Genomic DNA, 13809 nt, shown 5'->3' on the forward strand with positions numbered 1-13809 from the left:
GGAACACACTTTTCATAGAAACGTAAGGCATCCATGACTGCCATAGTGCGTAAGCCGCCGCTGTGCGCGTAAACCCGTTCCCCGTAGGGAGGAGTCAAGCCGCCGCTTAGAGACGAAGTATGGAGTGTCCTCTTCCACATAGGGCAAGCTAGAATGAACTATCTTACCCAGGACCGCCGAAGCAGCGTGGACCAGGGGAGAACTGAACTTTATACTTCACACCACAGTATTGAGTAATGTGCCCTCTTCCACATAGGGCAAGCTGGAATGTTCCATTTTACCCAGGACGGCCGAAGCGGCGTGGACCAGTGGAGGACTACACAATCATGAGGTTTGATATCGACTTGTGTGTTTCAATAGGATACCGATGGTATGGTTTGAACCGATTTGATTTAGCCATTCTGAAGTCATCACTTGGTTGAAGCGCTGAACTAGGGAGGCATCGTTTACATATATATTGGTTTTCGCATGCTCTACTAGGTTAATGTCATAGGGTTGGCTATCGAGCATGCCCAAGTGATGACTTGATTGTGTGCTTGCTTGAATTCTTCACATTTCATACCATCGGTTAGTTGTCGAATCATTCCTCGATCATAACCTTCGTTCTTGGTTCATGTATGCTCTCTTCCACATAGGGCAAGCTAGAATTAACTATCTTACCCAGGACCGCCGAAGCAGCGTGGACCAGGGGAGAACTATACTTTGTCTTGTATGCCCTCTTCCACATAGGGCAAGCTAGAACTAACTATCTTACCCAGGACCGCCGAAGCAGCGTGGACCAGTGGAGGACTATACTTTGTTCATAACACCACAGTATTGAGTAATGTGCCCTCTTCCACATAGGGCAAGCTAGAATGAACTATCTTACCCAGGACCGCCGGAGCAGTGTGGACCAGTGGAGGACTACACAATCATGAGGTTTGATATCGACTTGTGTGTTTCAATAGGGTACCGATGGTATGTTTTGAACCGATTTGATTTAGCCATTCTGAAGTCATCACTTGGTTGAAGCGCTGAACTAGGGAGGGGCATCGTTTACATATATATTGGTTTTCGCATGCTCTACTAGGTTAATGTCATAGGGTTGGCTATCGAGCATGCCCAAGTGATGACTTGATTGTGTGCTTGCTTGAATTCTTCACATTTCATACCATCGGTTAGTTGTCGAATCATTCCTCGATCATAACCTTCGTTCTTGGTTCATGTATGCTCTCTTCCACATAGGGCAAGCTAGAATTAACTATCTTACCCAGGACCGCCGAAGCAGCGTGGACCAGGGGAGAACTATACTTTGTCTTGTATGCCCTCTTCCACATAGGGCAAGCTAGAACTAACTATCTTACCCAGGACCGCCGAAGCAGCGTGGACCAGTGGAGGACTATACTTTGTTCATTACACCACAGTATTAAGTATGGTGTCCTCTTCCACATAGGGCAAGCTAGAACTAACTATCTTACCCAGGACCGCCGAAGCAGTGTGGACCAGGGGAGGACTATACTTTATACTTCACACACTAGCCATACTGAAGTCATCACTTGGTTGAAGCGCTGAACTACGGCGGGGTAATCGTTTACAGGTTATAATCATATAGCTGCATGCTCATTAGTAGATAATGGAATATTGTATGGCAATATGAGCATGCCCAAGTGATGACTTTGTTTCAAGCTCAACAGGTAGGGTATTGAGTCCTCTTCCACATAGGGCAAGCTAGAATGAACTATCTTACCCAGGACCGCCGGAGCAGCGTGGACCAGTGGAGGACTCTATACTTTATACTTCACACCACAGTATTGAGTACGACTTGCATAAAGCCCCTATTGAGAACCACGAGGGCTCTCTCAATGTAGAACCACGAGGGCTCTAGTACCGATTCTCTCGGTACGGCTTGGTCCGTGTTCCTTTATGCTTGTACTCGCAGAAAGTCTCAACCCGGAGGTCTTGACTTTGATTGTCATAGTTGGACTACGACGGGGCATCCGACCATTGCTGATCGAACACCCCTGATTCACCATCTTTCGGGTAGGCGGTACGCGTACCTCCGGACGCGGAAGTCTCAACCCGGAGGTCTTGACTTTGATTGTCATAGTTGGACTACGACGGGGTATCCGACTCATCGAATACCCCAGAAGCACACCATCTTTCGGGTAGGCGGTACGCGTACCTCCGGACGCGGAAAGTCTCAACCCGGAGGTCTTGACTTTGGTTGTCATAGTTGGACTATGACGGGGCATCCGACCATTGCTGATCGAACACCCCTGTTACACCATCTTTCGGATAGGCGGTGCGCGACACCACCGACGCGGAAAGTCTCAACCCGGAGGTCTTGACTTTGTATTGTTGGATAGTCCTCTTCCACTATAGGGCAAGCTGGAAATATTCCATTTTACCCAGGACTGCCGAGGCAGCGTGGACCAGGGGAGAACTTCACGGAATCTTCAGGCATCCATGATTGCCATAGTGCGTAAGCCGCCGCTGTGTGCGTCAACTCGTTCCCCGTGAGGAGGAGTCTAGCCGCCGCTAAAAGACGAAGCATTAAGTGTCCTCATTCCACTATAGGGCAAGCTAGAATGAACTATCTTACCCAGGACCGCCGAAGCAGCGTGGACCAGGCGAAGACTATACTTTATACTTCACACCACAGTATTGAGTACGACTTGCATAAAGCCCCTAATGAGAACCACGAGGGCTCTCTCAATGTAGAACCACGAGGGCTCTAGTACCGATTCTCTCGGTACGGCTTGGTCCGTGTTCCTTTATGCTTGTACTCGCGGAAAGTCTCAACCCGGAGGTCTTGACTTTGATTGTCATAGTTGGACTACGACGGGGCATCCGACCATTGCTGACCGAACACCCCTGATTCATCATCTTTCGGATAGGAGGTGCGCCCACCTCCGACGCGGAAGTCTCAACCCGGAGGTTCGGACTTAGAGTTTTTCCCATTTAAAAGTTTTTCTCTTAGCCATACTGAAGTCATCACTTGGTGAACGATTGAACTAGGGCGGGTTAATCGTTTATAGGTATCATGTGGTTTGCATGCTCTCTTAGGTTAAGGTCATGTGGTTGGCTATCGAGCATGCCCAAGTGATGACTTTGTTTCACGCTTGCTTGATTTCTTCATGATTCCCTGTTATATAGTGTAATCATTCGAGAACAGGGAATCTTTGGTTTTGCTCAACAGGTATTGGATGTCAACTTGGTATCTAGATCGCATTAAGTCTCAACCCTTAGGTTCGGACTTGTATAGTGACATCTTGTTACGGTCTTGAGTCTCAACCCGCAGGTTCGGACTACTTAGTGTTTGATCGAATATAATATGGCAACTTGTGCCTAAGTCTCAACCCGCAGGTTCGGACTTCTGTTTATTTGGCCAATGTATGTATAAGGCAACTTGTGCCTAAGTCTCAACCCGCAAGTTCGGACTTGTGTATTTGTTCGAAGTCATGTATAAGGCAACGTGTGCCTAAGTCTCAACTCGCAGGTTCGGACTTGTTAGTGTTTCGTCAACTTTCATATGGCAACTTGTGCCTAAGTCTCAACCCGCAGGTTCGGACTTGTGTATTTGTTCGAAGTCATGTATAAGGCAACTTGTGCCTAAGTCTCAACCCGCAGGTTCGGACTTGTGTATTTGTTCGAAGTCATGTATAAGGCAACGTGTGCCTAAGTCTCAACCCGCAGGTTCGGACTTCTATAGTGTTTCGTCAATTATCATATGGCAACTTGTGCCGAAGTCTCAACCCGCAGGTTCGGACTTCTATAGTGTTTCGTCAATTATCATATGGCAACTTGTGCCTAAGTCTCAACCCGCAGGTTCGGACTTGTGTATTTGTTCGAAGTTTTATATAAGGCAACTTGTGCCTAAGTCTCAACCCGCAGGTTCGGACTTCTATAGTGTTTCGTCAATTATCATATGGCAACTTGTGCCGAAGTCTCAACCCGCAGGTTCGGACTTCTATAGTGTTTCGTCAATTATCATATGGCAACTTGTGCCGAAGTCTCAACCCGCAGGTTCGGACTTCTATAGTGTTTCGTCAATTATCATATGGCAACTTGTGCCGAAGTCTCAACCCGCAGGTTCGGACTTCTGGAAGGATCACTTGGCCACTAATGATCCTTCCGCAGGTTCACCTACGGAAACCTTGTTACGACTTTTACTTCCTCTAAATCATCAAGTTCGGTCAACTTCGATAAAGCAGACGCGGTTCACGAGGATCCAGCGAACGATCATCTCCAAAGACCTCACTAAATAATCCATCGGTAGTAGCGACGGGCGGTGTGTACAAAGGGCAGGGACGTATTCAACGCTGGCTGATGACCAGCACTTACTAGAAGTTCCGAGTTCATATGGACCATTGCAATCCATAATCCCTACTAAGTGAGTATTTGAGTGATTTCCCGTTCCTCTCGGAATAGGAGACACGCTGCTACCCACATTGTAGCACGCGTGTAGCCCAGAACATCTAAGGGCATCACGGACCTGTTATCGCTCGATCTCATTTTGCTAAACACAAATTGTCCTGCTAAGCAGCGTACCGTAAGTGCACTTGCGCACACGAACAGCGAAGGTGTCAGGTCATACTCCACCGAAAGGTCCTAACCCGTTCCAATCGGCATCGACGCATTAACGCTGACTGCGTTCTAGTTAGCATATGTGAGTCACGTTCGTTATCGGAATTAACCAGACAAATCAATCCACGAACTAAGAACGGCCATGCACCACTACCCTTAAATTTGAGAAAGAGCTATTAATCTGTCTCACCTCCATAAGTTCGGACCTGGTAAGTTTTCCCGTGTTGAGTCAAATTGAACCGCAAGCTCCATTTCATTGTGGTGCCCTTCCGTCAATTCCTTTAAGTTTCAACTTTGCAACCATACTTCCCCCGGAACCTGACTTTGGTTTCCCGGAAGCTACTGAGAGCACCTGGTTGTAGCGTCTCCCAATTGCTAGTTGGCATCGTTTACGGTTAGAACTAGGGCGGTATCTAATCGCCTTCGATCCTCTAACTTTCGTCTTGATTAAAGAAAGCATCCTTGACAAATGCCTTCGCTTTAGTTAGTCTTACGACGGTCTACGAATTTCACCTCTCGCGCCGTAATACTAGTGTCCCCAACTACTTCTGTTAATCATTACCTCCGGTCTGAGTACAAACCAATGAAAGATTAGACCAAGGTCGTATTCCATTATTCCATGCAAGATTATTCTAGGGCGTTTGGGCACCCTGCTTTAAGCACTCTAATTTGTTCAAGGTAAACGTGAGCGGTCGAGCTCTATGTTACACTTGCACCCGTTGAAGGGCACACCATGACACAGACTTGGTGCCCTACCACACCATTGAGTCGCAACCAGATTCCGACTTGGCCCACCGACCACGGGTTGACCGGGTCGGCGGAGCCGGACTGTGTTGGACAAGTATCAACTTCGAACGTTTTAACCGCAACAATTTTAATATACGCTAGTGGAGCTGGAATTACCGCGGCTGCTGGCACCAGACTTGCCCTCCACTTGATCCTCGTAGAAGGATTTATGCTCTACTCATTCCAATTATGAAACATCATTAAAGAGTTTCATATTGTTATTTCTCGTCACTACCTCCCCGTCCCGGGATTGGGTAATTTACGCGCCTGCTGCCTTCCTTGGATGTGGTAGCCATTTCTCAGGCTCCCTCTCCGGAATCGAACCCTGATTCCCCGTTACCCGTTGCAACCATGGTAGTCCTCTATACTACCATCCATAGTTGATAGGGCAGATATTTGCGAGATCTGTCGTCGGTGCGAGACCATACGATCAGCATCATTATCCAGACTTCAACTCAATGACACGGAGAACCCGCGATTGGTTTGACTAATAAGTGCACCAGTTCCCGCGAGGGTCCTGGCATGTTGCATGTATTAGCTCTAGATTTTCCACAGTTATCCAAGTAACTAGGTTGATGATCTCGTAAATTATAGCTGTTATACTGAGCCTTATGCGGTTTCACATTAAATCTGTTTGTACTTAGACATGCATGGCTTAACCTTTGAGACGAGCGTATATTACTGGTAGGATCAACCAGAATTCCGACTTTGCGTTCGAATGTTCATTGTCCCATTGCACCCGGAGGAGCAAACACCACGTTCTATATGTTGTCAAGTCCGGTAGCACACGGGAGGCGAGCCCCCGTGCGAACCTCATTGCCCTCGTATCACACACACCCGATGCACCGGACAGGCACTTGAGCGGCATTCGACTCCGCTAAGCGCTCGTGCGCCCGATTGTGCATGCGCTGACGGGGCCTTCATACCCCTACCACAGCGACCTTATGCCAAACTTCCATGAATACTTAGGTGAGCTGACAAGGGCCTTCATTTCCCTACCATCAACTAAAGGACACGCTAGGCGCGTCCGATCATTGCAACTGCGGGGCTTTCATACCCCAATCACCACAGTACGCAATTCACCAGAGTTTAATCACAACCCCCCCGGACATGGCACACTATTAACTTGCAACAAAACTTAGTGTGTGCCGGGCACATCGGTTCCACAAAATCATTCCCGATGTACCCCAATTGGGGTTGTGAACGCATCCATGGTCCTCTGACACACCCAACCAAGCGTGGATACTACATACCTCAAACACCCAGTACACTAACAGACAAATCAATATATGGTTGCTTTCCCCCAGACATTTGCCAATCACTTGGCACCCGGACGGGAACTCGCTCCTGATTGCGCCATTGCCACCCATTTGCCAAGAGCGAGTTCTGTATGTAGGTTTCATTTGGAAAGACAACCGTGTACTGGATATTCTATCCGACGATTACAGATGACGAGTACGAGACTCGACTACACTCACGGATAATACATTTTGGGTCGAGATTGCTTTCGGGGTTTTCGATTGGTCTTGCGCTTGTAAACGTATAACTTTGACTTGTGGTAACCTCGGTATGTTAGTCGATCACCTGGTTGTGAACTGGGTAAGGGTGGGCAATCTGTTCACTTGCACTCTGGGTAGGAATATGGTGAGCGCTATAGGTTAAAGATCATGGTATGGTTCCATCGTGATGACTTTCGCTAGATAGTAGTATGTTTGGATAGTTATAACGTTTTTGGCCATTTGTTCATAGTGTTCGGTCCATTGAGGAATTCGATTGGTCTTTGCTTCACACACGTGGTCGATCACTTGGATGTGAACTAGGGTGAGATTAAGGTGTTCACTAGTGCTCTTCGGTTTTGGATCAGTAATGAGCACTTGATTGGTTTCGCATAATATGTATCCATAGTGATGACTCTTTCCAGCTTAAGATTTCGTTACCAGTTTCGAATCCTCCCCACGTTCGCTTTTACTTGGTTAGGTTTTCGAGTGTAGATTTGAAAGCAATCTCATGTATGTATCCCATCTGATATAAGCCACTGACAGTTCATGTCACCTCGTTCAACTCTCGCTGGGTCACAGAAGTATGTTACTGCGCCCATTATCCCTACTCGGATAGGTTCGGTTCGTTCGTTTTATACTACGGTGAGTAAACTCAATTTGTGCATCGCATAGCCATGGAAAGCAAGCTTTCGCGGGCCTCTTCGACTGTTTTGATACGAGCTGTGCCCGTGATGCTTGTCATCCCAGGATACTAGACCCCTTTGGACGACCGCATGACCATCAGAAAGTAAATTCCACGTTCGGTTTATTTGCTACTTCCACCGTTCTAGTACTATGGGGTTGGAACCCCTAACATAAAGTATCTATGTAGAACCACGAGGGCTCTCAATGTAGAACCACAAGGGCTCTAGTACCGATTCTCTCGGTACGCTTGGTCCGTGTTCCTTTATGTTTGTACTCTTGTGTGTATAAAATTCATGTTCGATTTGGGATATTTGCTACTTTCACCTGTGCGCTGTGTATAACTACGGAGAAACTCAATTTGTGCATCGCATAGCCATGGAAAGCAAGCTTTCGCGGGCCTCTTCGACTGTTTTGATACGAGACTGTGCCCGTGATGCTTGTCATCCCAGGATACTAGACCCCTTTGGACGACCGCATGACCAACAGAATGTAAATTCCAGTTCGTTTTTGGATATTTGCTACTGTCACCGTTTGAGTACTATGGGGCTTGAACCCCTAACATAAAGTCTTTGTGTAGAACCACGAGGGCTCTATAGTACCGATTCTCTCGGCACGCTTGGTCCGTGTTCCTTTATGTTCGTACTCTTGTGTGTATAATATTCATGTTCGGTTTGGGATATTTGCTACTTTCACCAGGGTCCCGTGCTTCATACAAGTCTGCCTTGCTAATGTGGTAACTTTATAGTGTAGTTCTGACATCCCAATTTTGGGACTTAGCCGATTTTTCGTATATTTCCATATGACCCATAGGGTCCCTTTCTTCATACAAGCTTGCCTAGGGCGATCGGTCAAAACTTGTCTTACTATTCGATTGGTCTTCGCAGTTTCACCCTAGGCAATTCGCCTAGGTCTGTCTTCTTGAGGAGGCCAAAACCCGAAATAAGGAGGTCTGGCCGACCCTGAAACCTCCCCTGTCTTAACTACACTAACCCGATTTTTCAGGGTCCTCAGCGCCATACAACTTTGCCTAGGTCACTTATACTCTTGACTTAGGCCATCTGACTTGGTCCGTGTTTCTTCCTAGGGTTCACCTAGGTACTTTGCCTTGCTTGATGTGGTAACTTTTTAGTGTAGTTCTGACATCCCAATTTTGGGACTTAGCCGATTTTTCATGAATTTCCATATGACCCTATGGGTCCCTTTCTTCATACAAGCTTGCCTAGGGCGATCGGTCAAAACTTGTCTTACTATTCGATTGGTCTTCGCAGTTTCACCCTAGGCAATTCGCCTAGGTCTGTCTTCTTGAGGAGGCCAAAACCCGAAATAAGGAGGTCCAGCCGACCCTGAAACCTCCCCTGTCTTAACTACACTAACCCGATTTTTCAGGGTCCTCAGCGCCATACAACTTTGCCTAGGTCACTTATACTCTTGACTTAGGCCATCTGACTTGGTCCGTGTTTCTTCCTAGGGTTCACCTAGGTACTTTGCCTTGCTTGATGTGGTAACTTTTTAGTGTAGTTCTGACATCCCAATTTTGGGACTTAGCCGATTTTTCATGAATTTCCATATGACCCTAAGGGTCCCTTTCTTCATACAAGCTTGCCTAGGGCGATCGGTCAAAACTTGTCTTACTATTCGATTGGTCTTCGCACTTTCACCCTAGGCAGTTTGCCTAGGTCTGTCTTCTTGAGGAGGCCAAAACCCGAAATAAGGAGGTTCAGCCGACCCAGAAACCTCCCCTGTCTGAACTACACTAACCCGATTTTTCAGGGTCCTCAGCGCCATACAACTTTGCCTAGGTCACTTGTACTCTTGACTTAGGCCATCTGACTTGGTCCGTGTTTCTTCCTAGGGTTCACCTAGGTACTTTGCCTTGCTTGATGTGGTAACTTTTTAGTGTAGTTCAGACATCCCAATTTTGGGACTTAGCCGATTTTTCATGTATTTCCATATGACCCATAGGGTCCCTTTCTTCATACAAGCTTGCCTAGGGCGATCGGTCAAAACTTGTCTTACTATTCGATTGGTCTTCGCACTTTCACCCTAGGCAGTTTGCCTAGGTGTAGCTTCTTGAGGAGGTCAAAACCCAAAATAAGGAGGTTCAGCCGACCCAAAAACCTCCCCTGTCTGAACTACACTAACCCGATTTTTCAGGGTCCTCAGCGCCATACAACTTTGCCTAGGTCACTTGTACTCTTGACTTAGGCCATCTGACTTGGTCCGTGTTTCTTCTTAGGGTTCACCTAGGTACTTTGCCTTGCTTGATGTGGTAACTTTTTAGTGTAGTTCAGACATCCCAATTTTGGGACTTAGCCGATTTTTCATGTATTTCCATATGACCCATAGGGTCCCTTTCTTCATACAAGCTTGCCTAGGGCGATCGGTCAAAACTTGTCTTACTATTCGATTGGTCTTCGCACTTTCACCCTAGGCAGTTTGCCTAGGTGTAGCTTCTTGAGGAGGTCAAAACCCAAAATAAGGAGGTTCAGCCGACCCAAAAACCTCCCCTGTCTGAACTACACTAACCCGATTTTTCAGGGTCCTCAGCGCCATACAACTTTGCCTAGGTCACTTGTACTCTTGACTTAGGCCATCTGACTTGGTCCGTGTTTCTTCTTAGGGTTCACCTAGGTACTTTGCCTTGCTTGATGTGGTAACTTTTTAGTGTAGTTCAGACATCCCAATTTCGGGACTTAGCCGATTTTTCATGTATTTCCATATGACCCATAGGGTCCCTTTCTTCATACAAGCTTGCCTAGGGCGATCGGTCAAAACTTGTCTTACTATTCGATTGGTCTTCGCACTTTCACCCTAGGCAGTTAGCCTAGGTGTAGCTTCTTGAGGAGGTCAAAACCCAAAATAAGGAGGTTCAGCCGACCCAAAAACCTCCCCTGTCTGAACTACACTAACCCGATTTTTCAGGGTCCTCAGCGCCATACAACTTTGCCTAGGTCACTTGTACTCTTGACTTAGGCCATCTGACTTGGTCCGTGTTTCTTCCTAGGGTTCACCTAGGTACTTTGCCTTGCTTGATGTGGTAACTTTTTAGTGTAGTTCAGACATCCCAATTTCGGGACTTAGCCGATTTTTCATGTATTTCCATATGACCCATAGGGTCCCTTTCTTCATACAAGCTTGCCTAGGGCGATCGGTCAAAACTTGTCTTACTATTCGATTGGTCTTCGCACTTTCACCCTAGGCAGTTAGCCTAGGTGTAGCTTCTTGAGGAGGTCAAAACCCAAAATAAGGAGGTTCAGCCGACCCAAAAACCTCCCCTGTCTAAACTACACTAACCAGATTTTTCAGGGTCCTCACCGTCATACAACTTTGCCTAGGTCACTTGCACTCTTGACTTAGGCCATCTGACATGGTCCGTGTTTCTTGCTAGGGTTCACCTAGGTAGTTTGCCTTGCTTGATGTGGTAACTTTTTAGTGTAGTTCTGACATCCCAATTTTGGGACTTAGCCGATTTTTCATGTATTTCCATATGACCCTTAGGGTCCCTTTCTTCATACAAGCTTGCCTAGGGCGATCGGTCAAAACTTGTCTTACTATTCGATTGGTCTTCGCACTTTCACCCTAGGCAGTTTGCCTAGGTGTAGCTTCTTGATGAGGCCAAAACCCAAAATAAGGGGGTTCGGCCGACCCAAAAACCTACCCTGTCTAAACTACACTAACCAGATTTTTCAGGGTCCTCAGCGCCATACAACTTTGCCTAGGTCACTTGTTCTATTGACTTAGGCCATCTGACTTGGTCCGTGTTTCTTCCTAGGGTTCACCTAGGTACTTTGCCTTGCTTGGTGTGGTAACTTTTTATTGTAGTTCTGACATCCTCATTTTGGGACTTAGCCGATTTTTCGTAAAATACCATATGACCCATATGGGTCCTTTCCTTCATATAAGTTTGCCTTGCTTGGTATGGTAACATTTGAGTGTAGTTCTGACATCATCATTTTGGGACTTAGCCGATTTTTCGTAAAATACCATATGACCCATATGGGTCCTTTGCTTCATATAAGTTTGCCTTGCTTGATGTGGTAACTTTTTAGTGTAGTTCTGACATCCCAATTTTGGGACTTAGCCGATTTTTCATGTATTTCCATATGACCCTTAGGGTCCCTTTCTTCATACAAGCTTGCCTAGGGCGATCGGTCAAAACTTGTCTTACTATTCGATTGGTCTTCGCACTTTCACCCTAGGCAGTTTGCCTAGGTGTAGCTTCTTGATGAGGCCAAAACCCAAAATAAGGGGGTTCGGCCGACCCAAAAACCTACCCTGTCTAAACTACACTAACCAGATTTTTCAGGGTCCTCAGCGCCATACAACTTTGCCTAGGTCACTTGTTCTATTGACTTAGGCCATCTGACTTGGTCCGTGTTTCTTCCTAGGGTTCACCTAGGTACTTTGCCTTGCTTGGTGTGGTAACTTTTTATTGTAGTTCTGACATCCTCATTTTGGGACTTAGCCGATTTTTCGTAAAATACCATATGACCCATATGGGTCCTTTCCTTCATATAAGTTTGCCTTGCTTGGTATGGTAACATTTGAGTGTAGTTCTGACATCATCATTTTGGGACTAAGCCGATTTTTCGTAAAATACCATATGACCCATATGGGTCCTTTGCTTCATATAAGTTTGCCTTGCTTGGTGTGGTAACATTTGAGTGTAGTTCTGACATCCCCATTTTGGGACTTAGCCGATTTTTCAATCAATACCATATGACCCATCAGGGTCCTTTGCTTCATATAAGTTTGCCTTGCTTGGTGTGGTAACATTTGAGTGTAGTTCTGACATCCCCATTTTGGGACTTAGCCGATTTTTCGTAAAATACCATATGACCCATCAGGGTCCTTGCCTTCATATAAGTTTGCCTTGCTTGGTGTGGTAACATTTGAGTGTAGTTCTGACATCCCCATTTTGGGACTTAGCCGATTTTTCGTAAAATACCATATGACCCATCAGGGTCCTTTGCTTCATATAAGTTTGCCTTGCTTGGTGTGGTAACATTTGAGTGTAGTTCTGACATCCCCATTTTGGGACTTAGCCGATTTTTCGTAAAATACCATATGACCCATCAGGGTCCTTGCCTTCATATAAGTTTGCCTTGCTTGGTGTGGTAACATTTGAGTGTAGTTCTGACATCCCCATTTTGGGACTTAGCCGATTTTTCGTAAAATACCATATGACCCATCAGGGTCCTTTGCTTCATATAAGTTTGCCTTGCTTGGTGTGGTAACATTTGAGTGTAGTTCTGACATCCCCATTTTGGGACTTAGCCGATTTTTCGTAAAATACCATATGACCCATCAGGGTCCTTTGCTTCATATAAGTTTGCCTTGCTTGGTGTGGTAACATTTGAGTGTAGTTCTGACATCCCCATTTTGGGACTTAGCCGATTTTTCGATCAATACCATATGACCCATCAGGGTCCTTTGCTTCATATAAGTTTGCCTTGCTTGGTGTGGTAACATTTGAGTGTAGTTCTGACATCATCATTTTGGGACTTAGCCGATTTTTCGTAAAATACCATATGACCCATCAGGGTCCTTTGCTTCATATAAGTTTGCCTTGCTTGGTGTGGTAACATTTGAGTGTAGTTCTGACATCCCCATTTTGGGACTTAGCCGATTTTTCGTAAAATACCATATGACCCATCAGGGTCCTTGCCTTCATATAAGTTTGCCTTGCTTGGTGCGGTAACATTTGAGTGTAGTTCTGACATCCCCATTTTGGGACTTAGCCGATTTTTCGTAAAATACCATATGACCCATCAGGGTCCTTTGCTTCATATAAGTTTGCCTTGCTTGGTGTGGTAACATTTGAGTGTAGTTCTGACATCCCCATTTTGGGACTTAGCCGATTTTTCGTAAAATACCATATGACCCATCAGGGTCCTTTGCTTCATATAAGTTTGCCTTGCTTGGTGTGGTAACATTTGAGTGTAGTTCTGACATCCCCATTTTGGGACTTAGCCGATTTTTCGATCAATACCATATGACCCATCAGGGTCCTTTGCTTCATATAAGTTTGCCTTGCTTGGTGTGGTAACATTTGAGTGTAGTTCTGACATCATCATTTTGGGACTTAGCCGATTTTTCGTAAAATACCATATGACCCATCAGGGTCCTTTGCTTCATATAAGTTTGCCTTGCTTGGTGTGGTAACATTTGAGTGTAGTTCTGACATCACCATTTTGGGACTTAGCCGATTTTTCGTAAAATACCATATGACCCATCAGGGTCCTTTGCTTCATATAAGTTTGCCTTGCTTGGT

Source organism: Anopheles coustani (genome assembly GCF_943734705.1).
Source record: "Anopheles coustani chromosome X unlocalized genomic scaffold, idAnoCousDA_361_x.2 X_unloc_9, whole genome shotgun sequence".
Lineage (NCBI taxonomy): Eukaryota > Metazoa > Arthropoda > Insecta > Diptera > Culicidae > Anopheles > Anopheles coustani.